This window comes from Mugil cephalus, chromosome 1 (genome assembly GCF_022458985.1).
Source record: "Mugil cephalus isolate CIBA_MC_2020 chromosome 1, CIBA_Mcephalus_1.1, whole genome shotgun sequence".
NCBI classification, from domain to species: Eukaryota; Metazoa; Chordata; class Actinopteri; order Mugiliformes; family Mugilidae; genus Mugil; species Mugil cephalus.
The window spans coordinates 13,066,719-13,088,025 of record NC_061770.1 but is presented as its reverse complement, the minus strand read 5'-3'; the positions used below and the strand labels follow the sequence as shown (position 1 = coordinate 13,088,025).

General features: G+C 42.5%; 1 long non-coding RNA gene across 1 annotated transcript; it reads left to right on the top strand.

Moving 5' to 3' along the window:
• The first annotated feature begins 8,541 nt into the window (after positions 1–8,541).
• On the top strand, positions 8,542–21,230 carry LOC125021362. The gene is made up of 4 exons (XR_007114337.1): positions 8,542–8,676; positions 14,339–14,510; positions 20,193–20,315; positions 20,949–21,230. It is a non-coding gene; the product is annotated as an uncharacterized LOC125021362 (long non-coding RNA).
• Positions 21,231–21,307: the final 77 nt, after the last annotated feature.

Sequence of the window (21,307 nt, the reverse complement as noted above, 5' to 3'; positions counted from 1 at the left end):
GCTATAGACACGGCTGCCTCTTCGGTTGCAAGGGATCGCTGTTCGTTTGTGAATCTGTGTAAGGGTTTCAATCTGATGTAGCCTCGCTGTAACCAAACTGAGTTTCCAGATCCCTATTCGGTTTTCTGTTTAAAAAATTTGAAAGGTTAATGTGAGTTGTCAGCTAATGTGTACTGGTGTTTGTATTTTCAGAAGATGTTTGAAACTGTGTGTGTTATACGGTCTGTATTGATTCTCTCATAACACTGGCAGACATTCTGCTCTTTGCTGAGGCTTCACATCGGTATTTCCAGACGCGTGAAGCTGCATTGTGTTTGAACCTGCGCCGTGTCCCCTGCAAGCTAGAGAACTGACCACTAACGGTAGCCTTTCTTCTCCTTCCTGCCTGAACTAATCAATAGCTAGGTTGATCCAAGCAATACGGTGGACGGCCTTCGCGTGTTTTGTCTTCACCGCTTTTCTGTCCGAGCAGCGTTGAGTCGAGGGGAGATGAAAAGCTAGAGGATGGCCACAGAAGACTGTCGCAGCCGCAGCCGTGTTTGAGCCTCAGGAAGCATGAACTGGTCGTGATTTTTGGTACGGGGCTTACATGTACTGTCTGAAGACGGATGTCAGGTTAGCCAACAAAGAATATTTATCAACTCTACGAAGCGATCAATGACATGAAATACTAAATAAAGATAGATTATCTTATAGGCCACAGATGTAGTGGACGTACCTTGTTCAAAAAAGATCTATCTTGGTTTTTCTTTATCGAAGAAGTCAAGCCTTAATAAACTCTCCATTCAGAAATGACTCTGTCGTGAGTTCATGAATTCCTAACTGAACAGACAACTGTAGTGACCTTATACGAAGACGGGAAGCTCTGAAGGGCTTAAATGTCAGAGAGGGTTTCTAGGCTGGAATTGTTTCTTTCTGTTGTTGTTTTTCACCATGCTGCTAACAGCTGTGTATTCTCAGTCTGTAAATACTTAAATGTTATCAAATCAGCATGTGTTTCAAAAAGCTTCAAACGGTCTATGGGGCAATTTGGGTACGCTAATAGTGCATTGCTCACAGGTTTTACCACGTAACATATTTGGCCATTTTAGTGACTTTAAAAACACAAAGACAAAATTAAAAAAAAAATAAAATACTGAAAATGTACAATTGTGTTGGTAATCAGCACTGGTTAAAACATAACTGTTCCACAAGTCCATGGATCTTCTTTTCTTCCATTTACAGGAGCTCTCCATGGTGCTGATTTCCTGATTTGGAGGAATTGCTAGTGGGAACGTTCAAGTCACAAAAATGAAGTCAGGAACAATATGTGGAGTGGAAACACTGTAAGTGGTCTCTCATAAAACAGAAATAATAATGTTCTCGCATATTAGACTTGTAGCATATCATAATATCTTATGCTGCATCAGAATTTCTTTCCTAGCGAAGTAATGAACCTTCAGCAGCGAGGTTCCTTCGTACAAGTACCACCAAAGCATATGTTGTTTGTTCATGAATTTGGTTATGAAATTAACACAGTTTAAATATAGTTCAGCAGATATGTAATGTGTGGTGCAAAGTCTGCATGGGCATGCACAATTCAACATAAAAGAATCACAGGAACAAATGGAAAACTCGGTGGTAGCTCAGTCTTTATTTGTTTGACACACCATCACAAAACAGAAATAAAAAGTGAAACGTAGGTATCACAGTATCACATCTATAATACTAGAGTATTAACGTGGAGCTCAGTGCTGTAAACAACCTAAATACATTACTAATCGAATAAATAATAGGAAATAAATATTTTTATTTATGTAAATATATTGACTCTTCAAATATGCGGATGCTAATTTAAATAACACGAAAGTTGTCGAATTAACTAATGCTGCTTTATTTATATTTGGTTAATATGGTTAATTCACTGGCACATTATGAAGTGACAGTTATTCGGAAATATGTACGACCTTGGGTTTAAATGTTCAGATGGGACTAAACCTATTCATAAACAATATTCTGCTTTAGAAAAGAGCTAAAGTGAGTAGTCCACCTTGTGCGTGTTTATATTATTTAGTCCTACGCTCATTTCTATGAAGCCCGAACGATGCGTTGAGACAGTGACGCCTGTAGGTGGCATTGAATCACTTATATTTCTATATGCTGATTCAATCCGAATAAACACCGCAGCCCTCGCCGGTTTGTATTCCTTCAGGGCTCTTCAGCCTCCCCTCTGGGCCTGTGGTTTGAGCCGCACAGTGAAGGTGTGGTGGACTGGAACTGCTGGCCTACTTTTCCTCATGAAATAATATACCACACACCAATTTCAGCTGCAGCAACTACTGTGACTAAAGTGGCCTCCATTTTTTTTTTATTATTATTATTTATTTTTTTATGAGAAATATTGTCGCAAGAGGACTGTAGACTACAGAGACTGTCACACGGGCCCCTAAAGATATCAAATTTACCACAATGCACTATAAGAGATCGATGGGTGTTTCTATTGTCAAACACGGATTGGCTTTAATTTGCAGGCGGGCTTTGCAGCCGGTGCACTAAAGCCATTAGCCTTTGTGTTAGTCCGTGTCTGATTTTAGTCAACAATTTAAACGTAAATGTGTATGATTTTCAAATTTCTCTTTTAGGCGAACTCAAACTTTTAAATTCGTTGACGTTTTGTCTGCCACAAACTGATTTCACAGAGAAGATACGGGTTAAGAATGGCGCACTTGACAACGGAAGCCTCGGCCAAGTCCTAAATCTAAAATAAAGTTAGGATGCATTAAAGAACATCGTAAATTTAAATGATTCCCTAATGTGTTTTCATAAAACGCACTTGGCTAAAGTCCAGTTGTTTTTCGTCGGGGCTGCAATGAAGGGTTCAACATTTACGTGATGCCTCAGACTGAAACGACATTTAAATGAAATATATTTAACCAAAGACGCGATGTATCGTCAGTCCCTGTAAGCTGATGTAAATACATTGTTAAAGTACGCATTGCGTCCGTTCAGTCAAAGCAACACACGCACTCACACACACACACACACAGGCACGCGTACACATGCTTGGGTACACGCGCAGTTGAGTGACAGTACAGCAGTCAGCTTTATTCCGCTGCTGTGGTTGGCAGCCAGGGCCTATTTTTGTGGCTTTAAGGGTCAAAGTAGTAGCACGGAAGCCTGCGGCCTGGTGAAATGACGAAGGGACAAAATGTGAAGCGTGATGCCGTGTAGATTCCTCTCTTGGCATTCACCGCGTGCCTTAATTGTATGGACATTAAATCAAGGTCCGCTGTGAACACGCAGAGTGACAACCCTTTGAGAAGTCGCCTTCTCACCCCGCTGCTGGGTGCAGAATGAAGTCAAGCGAGCGGTTTCTAACCCTATCTGACTTCCACAGCCCAAAACCCCGGCATCTTCCGCCAAGGAGGATGCAAGACTGCATGACTGCGATTTAAGTACAGCTCCCGTTTCCGTGCGCGCGCTCGAGTATATACACACACACACACTGGCACACGCGTACACACACACAGAAAACTAAAGCCGATTTGCTACACGATCACGCACGCACACACACACACATTTCGACATTCAAATCTAAATCCGATTTATAGCCTACTCCAGCAGTAATACGCGCCGCCACACTCCTCTCCTGCGCCTCTTTGGATTCCACGCAAAGAAATATTGATATCACTGCGCCACAGCTCGACACCAGCCCCCATTTACAATACGACCCGTACTTAAAGGATAAAAAAGCTTACACCTGAAAAAAACCTCCTCATGTTATTTGCAAACCGCTTTCTATTTCGGCTGTTGTGCGTCTTTACGCGTCTCCTGGCAGGTTACCTTGCACAGAATGACAGCTCAAGCTACACGCAGCCCCTCGCTTTGTCCTTCCTCAAAACCACTCAACAACATTAAGCCTGACACAAAACACAAAGACAAGAGTGGAAAACAGGAGGGGAAAAAATCAACGATGGTAGTACGCCACAGGGCTATTTGATGCCATACATCCCACTGCGAAGAGTACTGTATGTTCCATTTAACTTGGCTTGAATGCAGTTCCACGACTTGTCCACGATCAACGCCCTCGGACAAAACGCGCGATGCTTCCTCTCGCCCCTCATGCAGCTGACAAACTACAGAAAGCTAGTTTTACATTAGGCTACTGCAGGCTAAATCTTGAAACCCCAAGTCGTTCTTCTACGCCTTTCTAGCGTATCCCTAATGCTGGCGCCTTCGGGAGGCAGATTCTCTTGCGTTTGACTTCGGAAAATGGCTTCTTCGTCTTCAGAAATGTCCTCTCTCCGCCAAGAGTCAGTCGGTTCCTTTTTGGTTCGTGTCTTTTTAATCTGACCCATTTCAGACACAATCCAGCCCTGGATGCATGCCCCCCTCTCTCGCTCTCCTCTCTCTCTCGGGCTGTGTGATCCACTGTCTCCCGGATTAGAGCGCCCCTCTCTTCCCATCCTAGACAATTGCGAGTCTCTGCTGATTGGGCTTCAGCGCGAGAGGATTACATGGGCGCACAATGACGTCATGGCCCCGGGCCCAAGCCACCCCCCTCCCTCCTCACCTCCCCCCATTAAAACCAAATCCTCATCAGCCCCAAATGTCCTTGAAACCAACGACCTGACTTTCTGCAACGCGTCATGCATGCATGCATCGGTGCAGACTACTGTTTATTCTTGTGGGAAATGGTCGAGCTGTAGCCAGTGGCTGCAATTTACCAACAATTACAATGTACCCCGCACACAGGGGAAGCCAAAATATCAGGAGAGCTCCAATGTCGCTAATGTGGACCTGAATACCTTGAAGGTTCAGCCTATCAGATGTATGTCCGGCTGCTAATATTTGCTTCAAATGTTGTTTCGGGCCTGTCCTAAATAAAGAGGTGAACGTTTTCAGCTGTGATCACATCCTGTTCTTATTGTGATTTCCAAAGGCATCAAATAAAGCTGCTCTCGCATGTGAACCCCAAAGCACCGACTGCTGGCCTCCACACATAAAATTATGTCAAGATGTGATAGCAGATAATGGGTAGACGATTTGCCAATTAAACAATGTTTTTTTTATTATTATTCTCTTGCTGTAAATGTATTAACCCTTCATCACATTCCTGGCATAGGCCCACACCAGCTTGCAGTTCTCTTCCTTCTGGGACTTAACATTTTATGTAACATCCACATCAACTGCTTCCTTGCCAATCTGAAAAAGAGCGTTCACTGTTAGTCTTTTTAAGGCTTGCGGCCTATGACCCAAGATGATCAGGACGGCCGTCACATTCTGCTGCAGCATGCATTACTTCATATTTCGCATAATTTAAACCGGTTACAGAGTGCAGCACTTGAATGTGGACATATTTTGCAGGCTATGGTGTGCACCATTGGAAAACATTCCCCATACTCAGATTACATTATTACAAATTTAGTGGTTTTGTATTTAAATATTTTGTTAATTTCAGAGATCTTGACCTGACAGACAATGTGGCATTTAGGTGTATATTTTTCAACTGACTTAATGATTGTGGTTTTACTTTTTAAACAGATATTATCTTCACTATCCATATTCCAGTTTCTGTTTCAAGACTTTTTAAAATATTCTTCAATTACCCCGGGCCAAATGAAGAATATTATGCCTACATTTGTTGCTGCTATATTAATCCTTTAGACTATACTAACTGAATTGTTTAAATTACATTTCCCTTAAACAGGCAAGTTCTTAACGCTGCCATAGATCTACGCGTATTCTTATTACGCATTTAAACGCCGTTCCGATGAAATCCTACTGGAATACATTGATTTCTCTACCGGAAGAAAATGTCATTGGTTTTTCAAATGTTTCTCTCTTCTTCCGTAGCTTGTGTCCACCTCCCACTGTTGGCTGAACAAAGAGATGGAGAGGAGGAACCGTCAGCGGTGTTTAGGATGTAACAGCTGCCCTTTACTCTCGATAACTGAGCCTATAGAATCGCAAATGTGGTCTTTCTCAAACAAATACAATTATTAACTATTTTAACTGGCATGTATATTACCCTATCTCTACTCCCGTCGCAATCTGCATCTCAAAACGAGCTCCCTCCATTAACATTAATGCAAGTCAATTCACTAATTCAGCTCATTTGTTAGGCCTGTAATTCTGATGGTTCCTGCTGCCAAAAGACGAGAGAAAAAAAATGCCATAACCCATACTGCATAGCGGCCACCTGCTACAGGAGATGTGTCCTCTGTCCAAATAAAGCCTATACGATAAATCCACGCCGGCTTGGACTCAAAATCCTTTGTTCAGTGTCTTACTCTCGTCGTTGCTGGCATCCTCCAGCTATGCACCATACTGTGGCTCCATCACAGCTTCTCTCCATTTTGTGCAGCCGCAGCTTTTCATCTGGGCAAAAATAAATAAATAAATAAAAATGCATGCGAGGGCAGCAGCATAACGCCTAAACTTTAGTATATAAAAAAAATGCCGTCCGCGTCTCTCCACATGCACGACGAAGCACAGAGAGCGAGATTGTGAATTGAATTGCAGTTGCTTTTTCTCTCTTCGTCTCTCCCTCTGCCGAGCTGAGCGGCCTCCACATCTTAAGCTGAATGAAGGGGGAGTTGTCCCTGTGCATTACAATGACATTCAGGCCCCATTCATTCAGCCACTGTCTAACGGTCTTTGGACAGCAAATGCACCCCCATCGGGGGGTCGCAGCCCCCTCATTACACCCCCAATCCCAACACGCAGCCCCCCACAATAGCCCCAACAAAAGAGAGAGGAGAGTCGGCCCCAGTTGTGCGAGCGGCGGCCCCTGGACTTTTGAGGTATGCTGGGAAAATATTCCTGTGCATTTGAATTGCATTAGGAAACGTGCCGCGGAGGAGTTCAGGTTGAATTTAAGCATTTGCAGCATTTCAAAATAAACTTGCTGTGTGCTGTTTTCAACTCTTCAATGGCTGTATCCGTGAGGTCCAGACCCTCCCTGCAGCAGGTGCAACTATGTTTCCCACGAAGGCTCAAATCAGGTGTGATGTGACGTGCAAAACTGAAACATTTGAATGCCGCGTGCAAGTGGCGGTAAATGTGCACCATCTTGCACGTACCGCAAAGTTGGCGCAAACGGACGAGGGTAACACGCGACCGTGCGCACAGAGCAGGCGTCTGCAGGCGCAAGCATACATCTGCACAGTCCATTCTCTGTGCGAAATCACATAACATAAATACATAGCATAATTTCATTTAAAGCAACTCATTGTCGACGCAACATTGCGGAATTTGTGGTTTTAGACACAGTTGCACGAAAATCGTCCAATCAGTGGAGCCTGCTGTAGCCTAAATAACAACACGAGGAATTGAAATATCCATGGCATAAAAATTCTGATTTTTTTAAACGTTGCTCTGAAGCATGGGACTTACTGACCTGTAATCGCCATGCAAGCGAAGGCGTCAGCTTCTCAGTGGAATGCGTTCTTTTTCAGTCACATCTGTATTTATAGCTTTTTAATAATTTCCTAATTTATAAATATTACCAGTCACATAATAATAATAATAATAATAATAATAATAATAATAACAACAACAATAACAATAACAATAATAAATCGCTAAGCACTGGTACCAGACTAGAAAAGTGGAGAAATTGCCCCGATGTGAGGAGACAAGTTTCCCAGGGAAATCATACCGATTTCCGAAATGCTGTTGAAGGCCCGAATAGGCACAGCTGGGCATCTGCTTATGGGCCTATTCAAGAGGAGGAGGGAGAGGTCAGCACTGCAGCCCGGTGGGCAGCTCCGCAGTATAAGCTCGTTATGCAGATACACAGCTTATAGTTTAAAACAGGACTCCGGTTTAACACAGTCAAGTTTAAAACAACAAATAACCTTATTTAACTGATCAGTTATCTCATAACCATTTATGGAGTTAACCTAATGTCTTATAAAATATTTTATTTTGAAATCCTGTATCGTCATCATTATTATTATATTTAAAAAAAAAAAAAAAAAAAAAAAAACGGGGTTTCCTTTTTTCTTGTATAATATAAATATTATATTTATCTCGCCTTTGCATTTATTTTTCCTACCTTTACGTATTTATACTTTTAGTCTATATCAGACGTAAACATTTCAAATTAGCGTAGGGCTCCAGGAGAGGCGTTCTGAAACACAGGAAATTTCCTATAAAACAGTGGCTGAAGTTTATCAAAGAGCAAAGAAACGAATCTCCGGTGCATTTTCCGTCTAAACCTCCCACACTTTTATACTGGCACTGCTACTTGTTTTGAGAGGCATATAAAGAGGTGTAATTTTGCAAACATTTCTTAAGTGCAGAGAGCCAGAAGGACCCTCTAGTATTGTCCAGGGAGAGAAAGAGAAACACGTTGACAAAGGAATCCATTGTTCCTGGTGAACAATTCAAGGGGCCTAGTAAGCTGTCCTCCGCGATCAGGCAGCCGGCCGCTGATTTGAATGCAAGGGGCCCTTCCAAGGAGAAATGGTAATATATGGCGAGATGCTACAAACACCAGCCTATATTAAACCATGCGGACCGGCTACTGCCAAGTCCCGTACACGCACAAGCACACGCAGAGCAGGCAGACAGAGAGACAACGTGAACGCTGGAAGTTTGAAACTTTACTGTACTTTGGATGCAGGATGTGACACCTGCTCTCTGTCTTATAGAGCCTCAGTAACGCTACTGTGGACCACGTGGTCACAGGTAAGCTAATATCGATGCAGAGATGTTGCCTTCAATTAAATAGCTATATATTTAAATTCTAACATTCAATCTAGTTTTGCTCTTAGAAAATTAAGTATACTTTAAGTTAATTTACAACAGCCTTGTCTTGTTACTGAAGATATCTTTGTTCCCGAGGTACCCTAAAATAATATAATATAATACCTTCAGGGTTAGCTCACAGGGTATCATTGCTGCAGAGTTACTCTGAAATATATATTTTTTAATTTCAAATTAAATATTTTGAATTATGTATAACTTGCTTACATTTTTTGTGTAACAAAAACTGCTAGTGTTGGCTAATTTAATTTAATTTAATATAATTTAATTTAATTTAATTTAATTTAGATTTTCTTGCAATAAAAAAAATTGTGCAGTAACACACCATTTATTTTGTGCACACGTAAAATTTGCAAACTTTTTCCAAAAGAGCAAAGCGAGGTGTGTTTGTGTTTGCATTCAAACTTGTCCTAAATGTAGTTTTTGTGAGTTTCTCAGTGTGAGCTCTGGAGGCGGACAGTTATCATTGTTTATCATTTCACAATGAGAAATATGTCACTGTACATTTGCTGGCGATGGACTGTCATTTGTGCCTCTCAGAACAATGACTCACGCGCACTCACTCTGTCATGCCGCAGAGACAAAAAGTTCCTCAAATTATCATGTTTTGTAGATGAATGAATTACATCTGTCCTTTGCTTTGTGGGTATCAATAACGCTGGGGCCACTCGACTATAGCGCGGTGAGCATCAGCACTAATATGGAGGTCCTTGACTCTATCTGATAAATGTCATGAGCTGTTTGCATTGATCTGTTTGTCACACTGTAGAAAAGGATCATTATCCTGACTGTTTCTATACATTTATCGTACGTTTGAAAGGTTGCTGAATCTCAGATCTCCCTTGCAGATGTGTGTTTTCAAATACATATCATGTCTGCACCCACTTACACGTGTGTGTGTGTGTGTGTGTGTGTGTGTGTGTGTGTGTGTGTGTGTGTGTGTGTGTGTGTGTGTGTTCGCGTGTTCGCTCAAACTACAGCTTTGAATAGATAAGAGCTATATGTTGATTGGGATGCTCGTTGTGAGCGGCACATATTTACGTATACAGTGAGTGGGGCAAATTTTTATTTGATTGTATGACTATGTTCATATGACTCCACTCATGCATGCATACATGCATGCCCTCTATTCATACACGTTGCAATTAGCCTGTACATCACTGCTGCCCGGTCATGTACTGCAGCTCCAGCTAGAGAGGACACAGACTCCTGAACATTAACTGCCTCCACAGCTACTTATTACTGTTGTAAAACAAGTCAAATTCCAATGAACGTAACGCAGTGGCAGCAAAGACTTTTTTTTTTCTTTGTATACGACAGAGATAGAGAGCAGAGGTGACGGCAGTGCCGAGGTGAGTTTTACACAAATCTTGCATGTCAGCCGTTCACATGAAAACAAAGGCACACGCTTAACCTCCCTTCAAAGCGTTGCTCTTACTGATGCTCATTCATGCCCAGCGGATGACACACACACACATACACACACACACACACACACACACACACACACACACACACAGCATGCAAACCTGCAACAATTCAATAAACTTATGCACAGCCCCCCAACCCCACCCCCACGCCCCCATCTGCACACTGTGACTAAAACCTCACTTTCGTCTCATATTCGCAGCACTGCTCCTCTTACGCTGTCAGTTAACCCTGCAATTAACCCACACCTCAGCCAAACATCATTAGAGAGAGAAGAAGACGAAAGATGGATAAAATGACATGCATTAGTGACGTGCATATGTGGGAGATTTGACCGTAAACGATAAACAAATCATCAAAGGAAGTTTTAGTTTCTAAATTCTTAATGTTCAAACATAAATCTTACGTTGTACCTAATGCATGGTGGCGTATGTATCTTTTTCAGAAATGGATTGTGAATAATTGAGCTACAATAACCACACAGCATCGCCCCATGACCTCTCCCATCCCCCACTTTTTTTTTTTTTTTTTTTTCCAGACTGGGTAGGCCTCCATAGAGAGGTTTGGGCGTTGGAGCACCAGGGAGATTTTGCATACAGCTGTATTGAAGTTAGCTGACAGGCTGTCGAACGGGTACATTGGAGATTTAAAAAAAAAAAAAAAAAAAAAAGCGAGGGGTGAAGGGGGGGCATACACTGAAACATACCATTTCAGATAATTTAATACATCAATTTGTTGCGGCTGTCGTCAGAATAACCATCGCGTTGGAACTGCTCCAACGCCGAGTATCTGAAGGGTGGTCTTCGATGAGGCGGTGGAAGCTAAATGCTAAAAGGATGAGGGTGCTGACCTTTAATCATCACTGATGTGCGTGTGTTTTTTTTTAAGGGGAATCTGACTCACAACAAAGCAAAACGAAGGGGACAACGGTGTACGTTTACACCGTTATTCTTGAGAATAGGAGGGTATAAACGGTGGCTTTAAAAGTCTGCTCCTCACTTGCACATAATTAAACAAATCCGTGCGCTGTGCTTGAACTGTTTATGGATATTAGATTTTCAAAATTGTACATCACAAGGCAAATTAAATATAAATATATATATGTGTGTGTGTGTTCTAAGTGTATATCCGACAATCTTTACCTGATTCTATATCCTAAAGAACTTACACCAGTGCTGCTGCAGATAAAATTGATGAGGTCGTACACTGAGGTTGCGATTCAGCCATTGTTTCACCCTGCGATGATGCAGTCCTCGTACTGCTACAGTGCGGCGCGAATTGTGTCTAGTGGGCATTGTGGAGTTCTTATGGGGAACTGTTTAGTCCCCCATAAGAAGATTAGAGATGATTGGTTTTATTGACCGGCCTATGCTGCGGTTATCAGGGCGACTTTCAGAGCACGGAGCCACGCTTTTGTCTGGCCCTCATTGTTCTTCCCAGCCCAAGACCCTGCACTGATATGAATTTGATATGACAGTAAAGTGCCAATTACGTACATACATGCAAGGCCCCGCTCCTTTTCAGCTCTATGTGGAGCGAAAAAGACGGGGAGGTGAGGAAGAGGAGAGGGAGGAGAGATAAGGTGAAGGTATATCTTGAAGGGTTGGCGAGCGGGGTCTTGAGGATAATTTGCCGCGAGAATAAGGTGTCGGTTATTTTCCCAGATCCCCTTATTGTCAATAAAACGCCGACATTGAAGCATCGATGAGTGATAAAGAGGGCACGCATCTGGTTTCTTTTCCACCCACGGGCCTGTCATATCTTATCAGCATCAGCTGCATCTGTGATGGACTGATTATTGTGATCAGTTCAGAGGTTAGTAAATTACAGATGGATGTTGCAGAGGTTACATTCAGCTATTAGATTTACTGGTTACTTACCTCCATGTGCGCATTAAAGGTATCTGAACTTATTCTAAATTATGCCTGATTACAAATTTAAATGAGATGAATATGTAGCTCCTGTGAGATACGTGCACCTGTGCGTGAGCTTGTGTTTACATCTGCATTGGTGTTCTCTGTAGTGTGGGTGGACCTGAAGCGGTCTGCCATTTGAAATCAAAGTTGGAAACGGGGTGTAAGTCCATTTCTAATTCCCTTTTATTCCCCTCTTCCTTTTTCTCTCTCTTTTATGTACTCGTCTTGGAAAAAAGGTGTTAAATCATCTAAATCATTCCCTGGCTATTATATCCAATTAATGCCTCCTCATGGTGTTTTATTGTGTTATAAACTGCTATTGCTTGTGGTTCAGTAGACAAACACAATGTGTGTCTGTGCCGCCTGCCACCGGGGCTGGCTGTGGCTGTGCTGGGGAGGGACAGAGGGGGACTTGGCCACTGCCCACGGGGGCCCTGGCCACTCTAAATCAGTTAGTTTTGGAGGAGATCCTAGTCGGCTTTTTAAGAGGGTCCATTATAGGCTTGTTAATGCCTCAGCCGAGGGGGAAACACTACTAACTGCACTCAATTCTCTATGCACTCAGTCCCCTTCTCACTCACTAGCACAAACACATACACCTACAAACACACGCAGACGTTTTTTTTTTTTCTTTTCCCCTCTTGCTTCCCCTGCACCGCGTGCTCCTCCTGAGGTGTGTGAGCGACCGCGCGTTGTCTGCTCTCAGCATGCAGTGTGTTTTTCGTTCACACGACGCGCCCGTCTCCGCCTCTGTACCCTCTTCATGAATTTCATGGGTTTGGCCTTCGCTGAAAGCAACACAATATCACAAAGTCTGCCCATTCCTTGCGTTGATCTGCGAGTCCCCTCCTTTGTGCGTGCACGTGCGCAGCTATGACCGTCCATGTGCGTGTGTGTGTGTGAAGTGTGTAAAATGTGTTAAGCAGATTGAGAGTTCCTTTGAAGATGTATTTTGGAGCCTAGAGGAGGATTCTGGACTGTGTTATTGCATATTTAGGACAGAGTGTGAGGGTCTTTTGAGGGAGTATGTGTGTGTGAAATTTTAATTCACACTATAAGTGTGAAGCGACTTACTTCATTTATCACTGAGAGGAGATACCCAGAGAGCTGTTTCAACTCCCAGTAGGTCCTCTGTCACACCAAGCTCAGGAGGATCCTAACTAGGTGCAAAACCAAAAACTGCAAAGTTCTTCAATTGCTTTTAGGTTACAACAGTCCCTACCATTACGCTTATATGATGTGTTTTCTTTCGCTGCTTTATGTCAGATTGTGTGTTTCTCCTCTCGAGCAGAGCGGTCATGGTTGCTTTGTTCTGCTCTTGGTCGAGCCATAGGCGCCAATATTGCCACACCTGAGGTGCAAGCTAATGTCCTCCATCTCCGCATTCTGAACTGTCGTCAAGGAAAGGTGCCTCTCGGTCGCCCTGGAAACCATGCCTCCCAGCATGCTTTGTGTGAGTGACAGGAGGAAGGTGTGACAGAGTGAGAGCTTTGTGTGAATGGACATCTTGTGAGCCGGACTAGCAGCTAAAGCCTGTTCTATTCATCGGCGGCGGCTACTGTTTCCTCCTCATGTTTTCACATTCTGAAGGCAATATTGTTACTTTTAACCACAGTTTATGCTGTCAATCCGCCGCATCGCTGTGTTCGAGGCGAACGCAAAGCCTTAAAGATATGCTGTAATTATCTTGTTCTTCTCGTGCTCAAATTCTCATTCTCGGGGATAAGACGTGCAAATTTTCTGTGACAATAGCTGCAACATAATTTTGCCGTTGAGGAGAATGAGCAGGATAAGTGGCTGCCATGATTGGTTACAGCAGTGGCAGCCTGTGTTCATCTCACTCCCCTCTGTGCTTGCTCATGCGAGACACTCCGAGAGTGTGTCCTGCTACAGGAAGACATGTGTGTCCTCTTGAATGTCACCAGAGCACACAAGTATGCTTCCTCCTCAGAACAAGTGCGACACTTACAGTAGCTTACCTTTTTGTCTATGTAGCGTTTCATGCACGTGTTTGTGCTTTTTGTGTGTGTGTGTGTGTGTGTGTGTGTGAACAATTCTGCCAGAAGTGTGCACGATGAAGTTAAGGGTGGTTCATCAAAACACATCTTGCGCAGTAGTTTGCAAAAGAATACATGTGTAAATAACTTCTGAAGTGTCGGCACTGAGATCAGCACAATCTACTGTTGAATTTTAAATATTTTATTTTCTGTGTGTGTGTGTGTGTGTGTGTGTGTGTGCAGGGTTCAGTCTCAGAAGCTGATAAAGAGCGAAACCAATAACTGATAAAGTATCAGACATCAGGCAGCGCTGTCCAGTGAGGACCTGGAGATGGACCCTTTCCTGAACACTGACCAGATAAGCAAAATCTGAAATAACTGACTCCTTGGAGCAACTGCCAGGACTTACTGATACGTGAGTTTAACTCTCAGTGCACTTTCAGTTTGTGCAGAGCTTTGCACGTACTTGTTTCCTCTTTTTTCTTAATTAAAAATCATCATGATGTTAACAAACGCTGCACCTTCCAAGCTGCCAAAAAGCAACTCAAAGTAGAGTACCTCTCACAACACGACACTGCGTCACGCATATGCAAACATCAGTATGAACTCGCCGTACTTCCAACATGCCCTCGTGGCATGGCATTTTGCACTCGTCTGAAAACTTTTAACAGCCGACAGACATAAACTTATCAACCTCATTTGAGACATTTTTAAACGCGCTCCATTAATCACAAATCCCCCAATCCCCACATCCACACATTTTCCCAGCCCATTATCATTATCACCATCTTATCACCACTTTGCGATTAGCTGTATCTAACTGTGATGGCGTCTGCGTTGTTTTCTTGTCTGCGTTGTGCCTTTAAATAGTTTCAGGGTTCGCTCGGTTGTTGCTGCTGCTGCATTAGGCGTCTTCAACAGACACATTTCGTGACATAAACGTGGCGCTGTGTTTGTTCTTGGTCTGATGGGAGGAGTAATGTTTGAGCTATTTCTGTCTTCTTCTCGTCTTCATATTTTTCCTTTGGCTTAAATCTGTTCATCTGTCCAGCTGGAGTATTTCTCATTAAGCTTATTCCTGTCTTTCTGGCCTCCTACTTATTTTTCTCATCCCTCCATTTTTTGCCCATTAGCCTACTTTCCTCTCCTCTCTCCTCCTCTTCTCTCCTCCTCTCCTCTCCTCTCCTCTCCTCTGCATCCTGCATGCCTCAGCAGCCTCTCCTTCCTGTCTGTCTGTGCTGGCATGAGCCTCCCTGGCTCTGCCCCCGCCTGCCCGCACTTTATGCTGATTGGACCAGCTGTTCCACTTAAATTCACCATGGCAACCACAACCTGTCGCCTAGCAACCCGGCTCTTCTCCCTGATTCCTGCCAGTGTTCTCCACAGGCAGAGGGAGAGAGAAAGGGAGAAGAAGAGATTGAAAATTCCTACTCAGATTTTTGTGTGTGTGTATGTGTGTGTGTGTGTGTGTGTGTGTGTGTGTGTGTGTGTGTGTGTTGTACATGGGTATGTTTGGCTCCTCTTCTGTGAGTCAGAAGGAAATGTGTTGAGTGTGCTGATGAGATGGTTAAATGCAGCCTGTGTTTGCATGTAGGCCAGAGGGACCTTCAGTTAGCTCCGAGTAGGCTCAAGGGCATAGATGTATGCACCAAATTAAAGTTTCCCTGCGTGCGTGCGAGTACATTTATGTGTGTCTCCGTGTCTCTTCTTGACTGGACTTGTCCTCTCAGGCGTGATGAGAGCAAGGGTACACGGAGGCTCATGCTAAAGAATTCATGGCGCTGCTGCTCTCAGAGGCCCCACTGTCAGAGTAGCCTCATAGCCCGAGAATACTAATCAGAAATACTGGATGGACACACACCCATAAACACCACAATGGCCTGAGTAGGCACTCTGTTCTGGCATGCCGCTGCATGCAGGAAGATTACCCAGGCACTAATAGACTTTTCCCGTGGCCTGGAAACCAGTCCCATGGCCAGGTAATCCCACGCATCAACACCAGCAGGTGAACTATCATCCCGGGGAGAGCACTGGAGAGAGCACGAAGCTCCCGTTCACCTCATAATTGGATCTCATTCAAGTCCAGAGCTGCTGTCTGGTTTGTTCTCACTTCACTTTTGAGTCGGAGAAAGATTAAAGACCTCATCCGCTTCTGTACAAGACATGTAACAAGAATTTGCCTTCATTGAATATTCGGTCAAGACATACACATAATTAATTATGTTACACCTTTATTATTACCTTTGTGGAGAATTTACTCTGGCTGTTTTAACGTGTATTTTTATCCTGTAATATAACCATGGCGTACACTTACGGGTCTTAACGCCCATTTTCAGCATACATTTTTTTGTCTGAGGTAAAAGTTGACAATCGTGTAAGATAAGCTGTAAAATCTTTAGTCAAGTCCAAAATAGATCAAACTGCAGAACAAGACACGTGGACTGATGGACAGTTTGGAGCGTTAGCATCTACAGGAAGCCTTTCATTCTGACAGCAACAGAAATGTTCGGCCGCATTGTTACGGTTTGACTGCTGCAAAACATCATTCAATCAGAAAGCAACAAAAAAATGAGTGATGGGCGATGTCATACGTCACAGTACCATTTTTAACATACAGGGAAAGAAAACACACAAAAACCGATGGGAATGAAAACAATGAAAAGTTGTGCAAAAAGCTGTGGCAAAAAAGTTTTAAAAAATTCTTATATTGTAACCTAACTTCAACATTTACTAGGCATTTTGTCACACAGTCTGACATGTCTCAAATTAATATTTTAATTTACTTTAATAGGTGTGGTTGCTAAAGTTGGCAATAAGTTGACTGGATCGTCTTAGTAATCAACCTAGTTTAAAAACACTGTAGGGAAAAGTGTAGCACTGATCCAACCACTTAACTTTATAACTGTTCCATAAATACACGATAGTGTTTCCCTACTGAATCAATGACTGATTCGATTGATCGAGATTACAACTAGGGGACAGTGTAAGCTTTATTAAGGAGATTTTTCTTCAGTTTAGTACATTTAATGGACACATTTGAATTTCTGATTCCACTTGTGTTAAGGCAGTGTGGCATTTTCCCTATATTTTATTTGTTTTTGCCGTGGATTAATATTTTATCCCGCAGCTGTCCATTTTGCAAAGCAACCACTTACTATTAAGTACACTAGTGTAAACCCAATGCATTCAAATGTAACAGTCCTGCAATTTTAGCTTCACGGAGGTTATGGTATTCAGCATTTGTTTAAAATAACTGAGAGCTGTTGATTCAATTGTGTTGTCATTTTGGAGGTTGTGGTTTGTAGTGCTATTGAATTGCATCGTTGGGCAAGCTACCTGCCATACTCATGAAGATAATGAACGCGGTAAGCATGCTGTAGGTGCTAACAACATGTTGACAGCATTACTGTGAGTGTATTACTTTCAGCATTTAGCTTCATTTCCATTGTCCAGCCTTAAATAAACCTCCTTGCATGGCTGATGTTAAAGGTTCTGATATTATGGATTCCATCTCACTTTGTGTTATTGCACACTTTGAGTGGTTTATGGCTATGGTTCCTGTTCAAATGAAATTATGTGGTTTTGAACTTTTTTTGTTTTCATCGAATTTCTGAAAACACTGCAACCACAGGGTCAGAGATGTGTCAGGGATAAAAGCTGATATCTCTTATAGTTAAGCAAACACTAGTACGTCTATAGACACACGTGGAGAGGCACAGATTAAGAGAATCTTGTGAAAAGCAACACCACTAAAAAGGACCTTGCTATCTGTGATTTGCATAAGATGTTACATACGTAGCCCATTAAAGAATAGGATGAATGGAAACAAGCCAAGGCTCTTACGGTAATTGAAATACGTTTCCTGAGAGGCTGCCAGTTGGCCCACCAGGATTTGAAGCAACACTTGGCCCTTGTGTCAAATGGGGCCCCAATGCCAATCTATCTGATTGGAAACCCCAAGTTCAAAACATGAAGGAACTGCCCTTGAGCACAGGGAGAGGGGTTCTGAGGGGTTTGAGATTTGTAACCTTCACAATGTGCTGGTTCCATTCAGCTATACGTTTTCTTTTTTTCCCGTCAAGGAACACAAGGTCTGGTTGAGCATTCACAGCACTTGTAAAGCCGCAGAAGATTGACGACCTGTGCCTCACAATGATTAAAATACTGGGCCAAAATCTTGATAATTTGGGTTATTTCAGGTAACCAGAGATTTTTTTCTCTTCTCAGTTGCTGCATTTACACAGGCACTATGGTCCTCTAACCACCTCAGTCATATCAGATCCTACTCAGTTCAATTGTATGAATAAAGGAATAAATGCAATCTTCTCTCCATGTTTGCTGCATTAGACGAATAGATAGATAGATAGATAGATAGATAGATAGATAGATAGATAGATAGATAGATAGATAGATAGATAGATAGATAGATAGATAGATAGATAGATAGAAAGTCAATACAGACAATATAAAATGCTATAAAATCATGGTAAAGTGGACATCTGAGAATGATTAGTTTAAAAAGATGACAACTATTAAAATAAGATATATGTTAAAAAAGTGGTGTGAATAATAATAAATATGTAGATAAAATGCAGCTATGAACATGAGCTGGCAAGTCTGGATACATAAATCTGCACAAGGGCAATGGGTTTGGAGACCTGAAGGCATTTTGCCTCCTATGTAAGTAGCTTCTTTGGTGGAACCCATTTAGAAAAGCAGATCTGTTTTCCTGTCTTCCAAAGTTTTAAAAGAAACTATGTTTCAATTATTATCCGAGGACAGTTATACTAATTTTGTTTAAACCACCCTCAATGAGCCATGTTGGAAGTTGACCGTTGTGTATTAAATCTAAAATATTTTATGGTCAGAAAAAGTGTCAGGGACCTATATGAGGGCTTTAATCTTCTTGCAACAACAGACAATACAAATCTGCCCTGATTTGTTAAGAACATAAAGTATACTAAGAGTTGATTTGCGAGGCCATTAGACCTTCTTTCTGAGCAAACTTCCAGCAGAGGAGCATGAACACAGAGATTACACAGGGATTAGTTGGTGTAATCTTTCACGTTGCTCTGTGATGCAGTCCAAAAAAAAAAAAAAAAAGTAGTACGAATCATTTTTGACTCACAGAACACAGATTCATGCAGACTTGGCAGTACACTGCTGAGACAATTTCCTTTAAAAGACAAACAGTAAACAAAAACAAAAAGCTGATGCTTACTTCTTGAACGAGTGAACAAAAAGGAAGCAGAAACTTGATAATACCTGCAGTCTGACAGCATTTTATCTTTCTGTTTTCTTTTTTTTTTCCAGAGCACAACACATATATAAAATGGCAAGGTTTTTGAAATTTCTCCATCGATCTCTTCTTTCGTCTATCCTTCTTTATCTGCTGCTGACAGATCGTTGACCTTCCTCATCTTTGCTTTTTTCTTTCTTCGGAGGAGGAGATAAAAGAAAAGCTGGAACTCTTGGAGGTTCTGCCGTGTTTGGGAGGATTGAGGATGATTATTTTGGGGGATGGAGGAGGGAAGAGGTTGCGGGATAAAACAGAGGTCCTGGCTTTGCCTTAAGTGATGCTTTGATTGCTGTGACAGTTTATCTTTATTATAAAATTCCATAATGGAAAATCGACCCTGTCCACTAAGCCTGGGACCTTATCTGGTGGAGTGTGCACTGGGTGGAAGTGTGTGTTCACATGGGTGTGTGCATCTGGGGCGTTATTCAAGAGATAAAAACGGCAAATCAAAAACGGGCAAAACTAATAACTGTTTGAATAATAATCAATCCAACATTACTGTTAGAGTTTAACCATATGCATATTCCTAGTCTCTTTGGGATTTGGGCTGCGTGCGCGTGATGAACAATGCTACCATTACTAAAGGGTACGTCACTGCGGTGAGGCCCGACGATGAGGGGCCCTACATTCACCCACGAGCCTGAAGGACAATAGCAGGCTGGGGCCTTGTTGCCGTCTCGGCAGCCTGGCTCTCCTTTGTCTGTGTGGATGTGTGAAGCTCAAGTGACAGATGGCAGGGACACACTGCCATATTTGTTACCTTTCCGAGTGACGTGCAATATGTACTCTTTCCTGCAGACGACCACAGAGAGACGGCAGCTGTCCATCCCTCTCCCCACACTGCCCTGCAAGGACGCAAACACACAGTTCACCAACAGCCAAATCCAAGAGCGGCTGGAAATTTCCATAAAGGATATTTAGGTAAGTGATATGTGAAAATCATATCACCGTGAAAATATTAAAATGGACTATTTGTGGTAAATTAGAGCATTTTGTTGGTAGACAGTGCTATTTTTCGGTTTATGCTAAAGTCATTCTTTGTTGTATGCTTTCAAATTTACATCAAATCAGTCCCCAGGGCTCCTCCGTGCAGAATAATATTGTGGAATTTCATAACCTATGTCGTCCTTATTCTGAAAGTTTCTCTTCTCCCGTAACACGGGTACATATAACGTTAATTTCTTTGAGCCTCTAGACAGAATCAAAAGCTATCTGTAATAAGCAGGCCTGATGAAAATATGTATGAATCACCAAGGGCAAGCCTGAGAAATTTCATTCTTTTAGCTTATATGACTCACAGTAAAACACTACCAATAAAAGTGTCTGCTTGCTCTCTCCATGTATCTGTCTGCGCTTATTTGTGTGTATGTGTGTGTGCGCGTCTCCTCCGCCCCTTTGATTTATAATGGCATAGTTCTAGCAAGGGCCTTTGGAGGCAGATCGAGGGGAATTGGTCTAATTTGCGTGAACTGCTGTTGATTTATAGCCCAGCCAGAGGTTAATGACGGTGTCGCTCATTGCTGCTTGTTCTTTCCACTGTAATGTCATTAAAAGGAGGCGATGCCAAGACCCCGCGGCATTGTATCCATCGTTTCTTTCCTCCCAGTGACCCTGCCGTCCTCCCATCTTTGCTATTCGCCGCCGCCACCTCACCTACAGCTCCACAGTTCATTCACTGGTGATGTACTGCGGGGGTTGATTATCTTTAAAAACAGACTCTTTTCGACAGATGCCTTGACCAAGTGCTCTGTTTTGACATGTAAGCTGCAGCAAAACATATTTTACTTAAGTGAAAATAGCAGTAACATTCAAAATGCATCGAGGTTTCGGCCACAGAGCCTATTAGAGTACCAAAGTATGCAATATGCAGCTGATTTGTACGTATTTATCCGTATAGTGTTATTATTAATGTT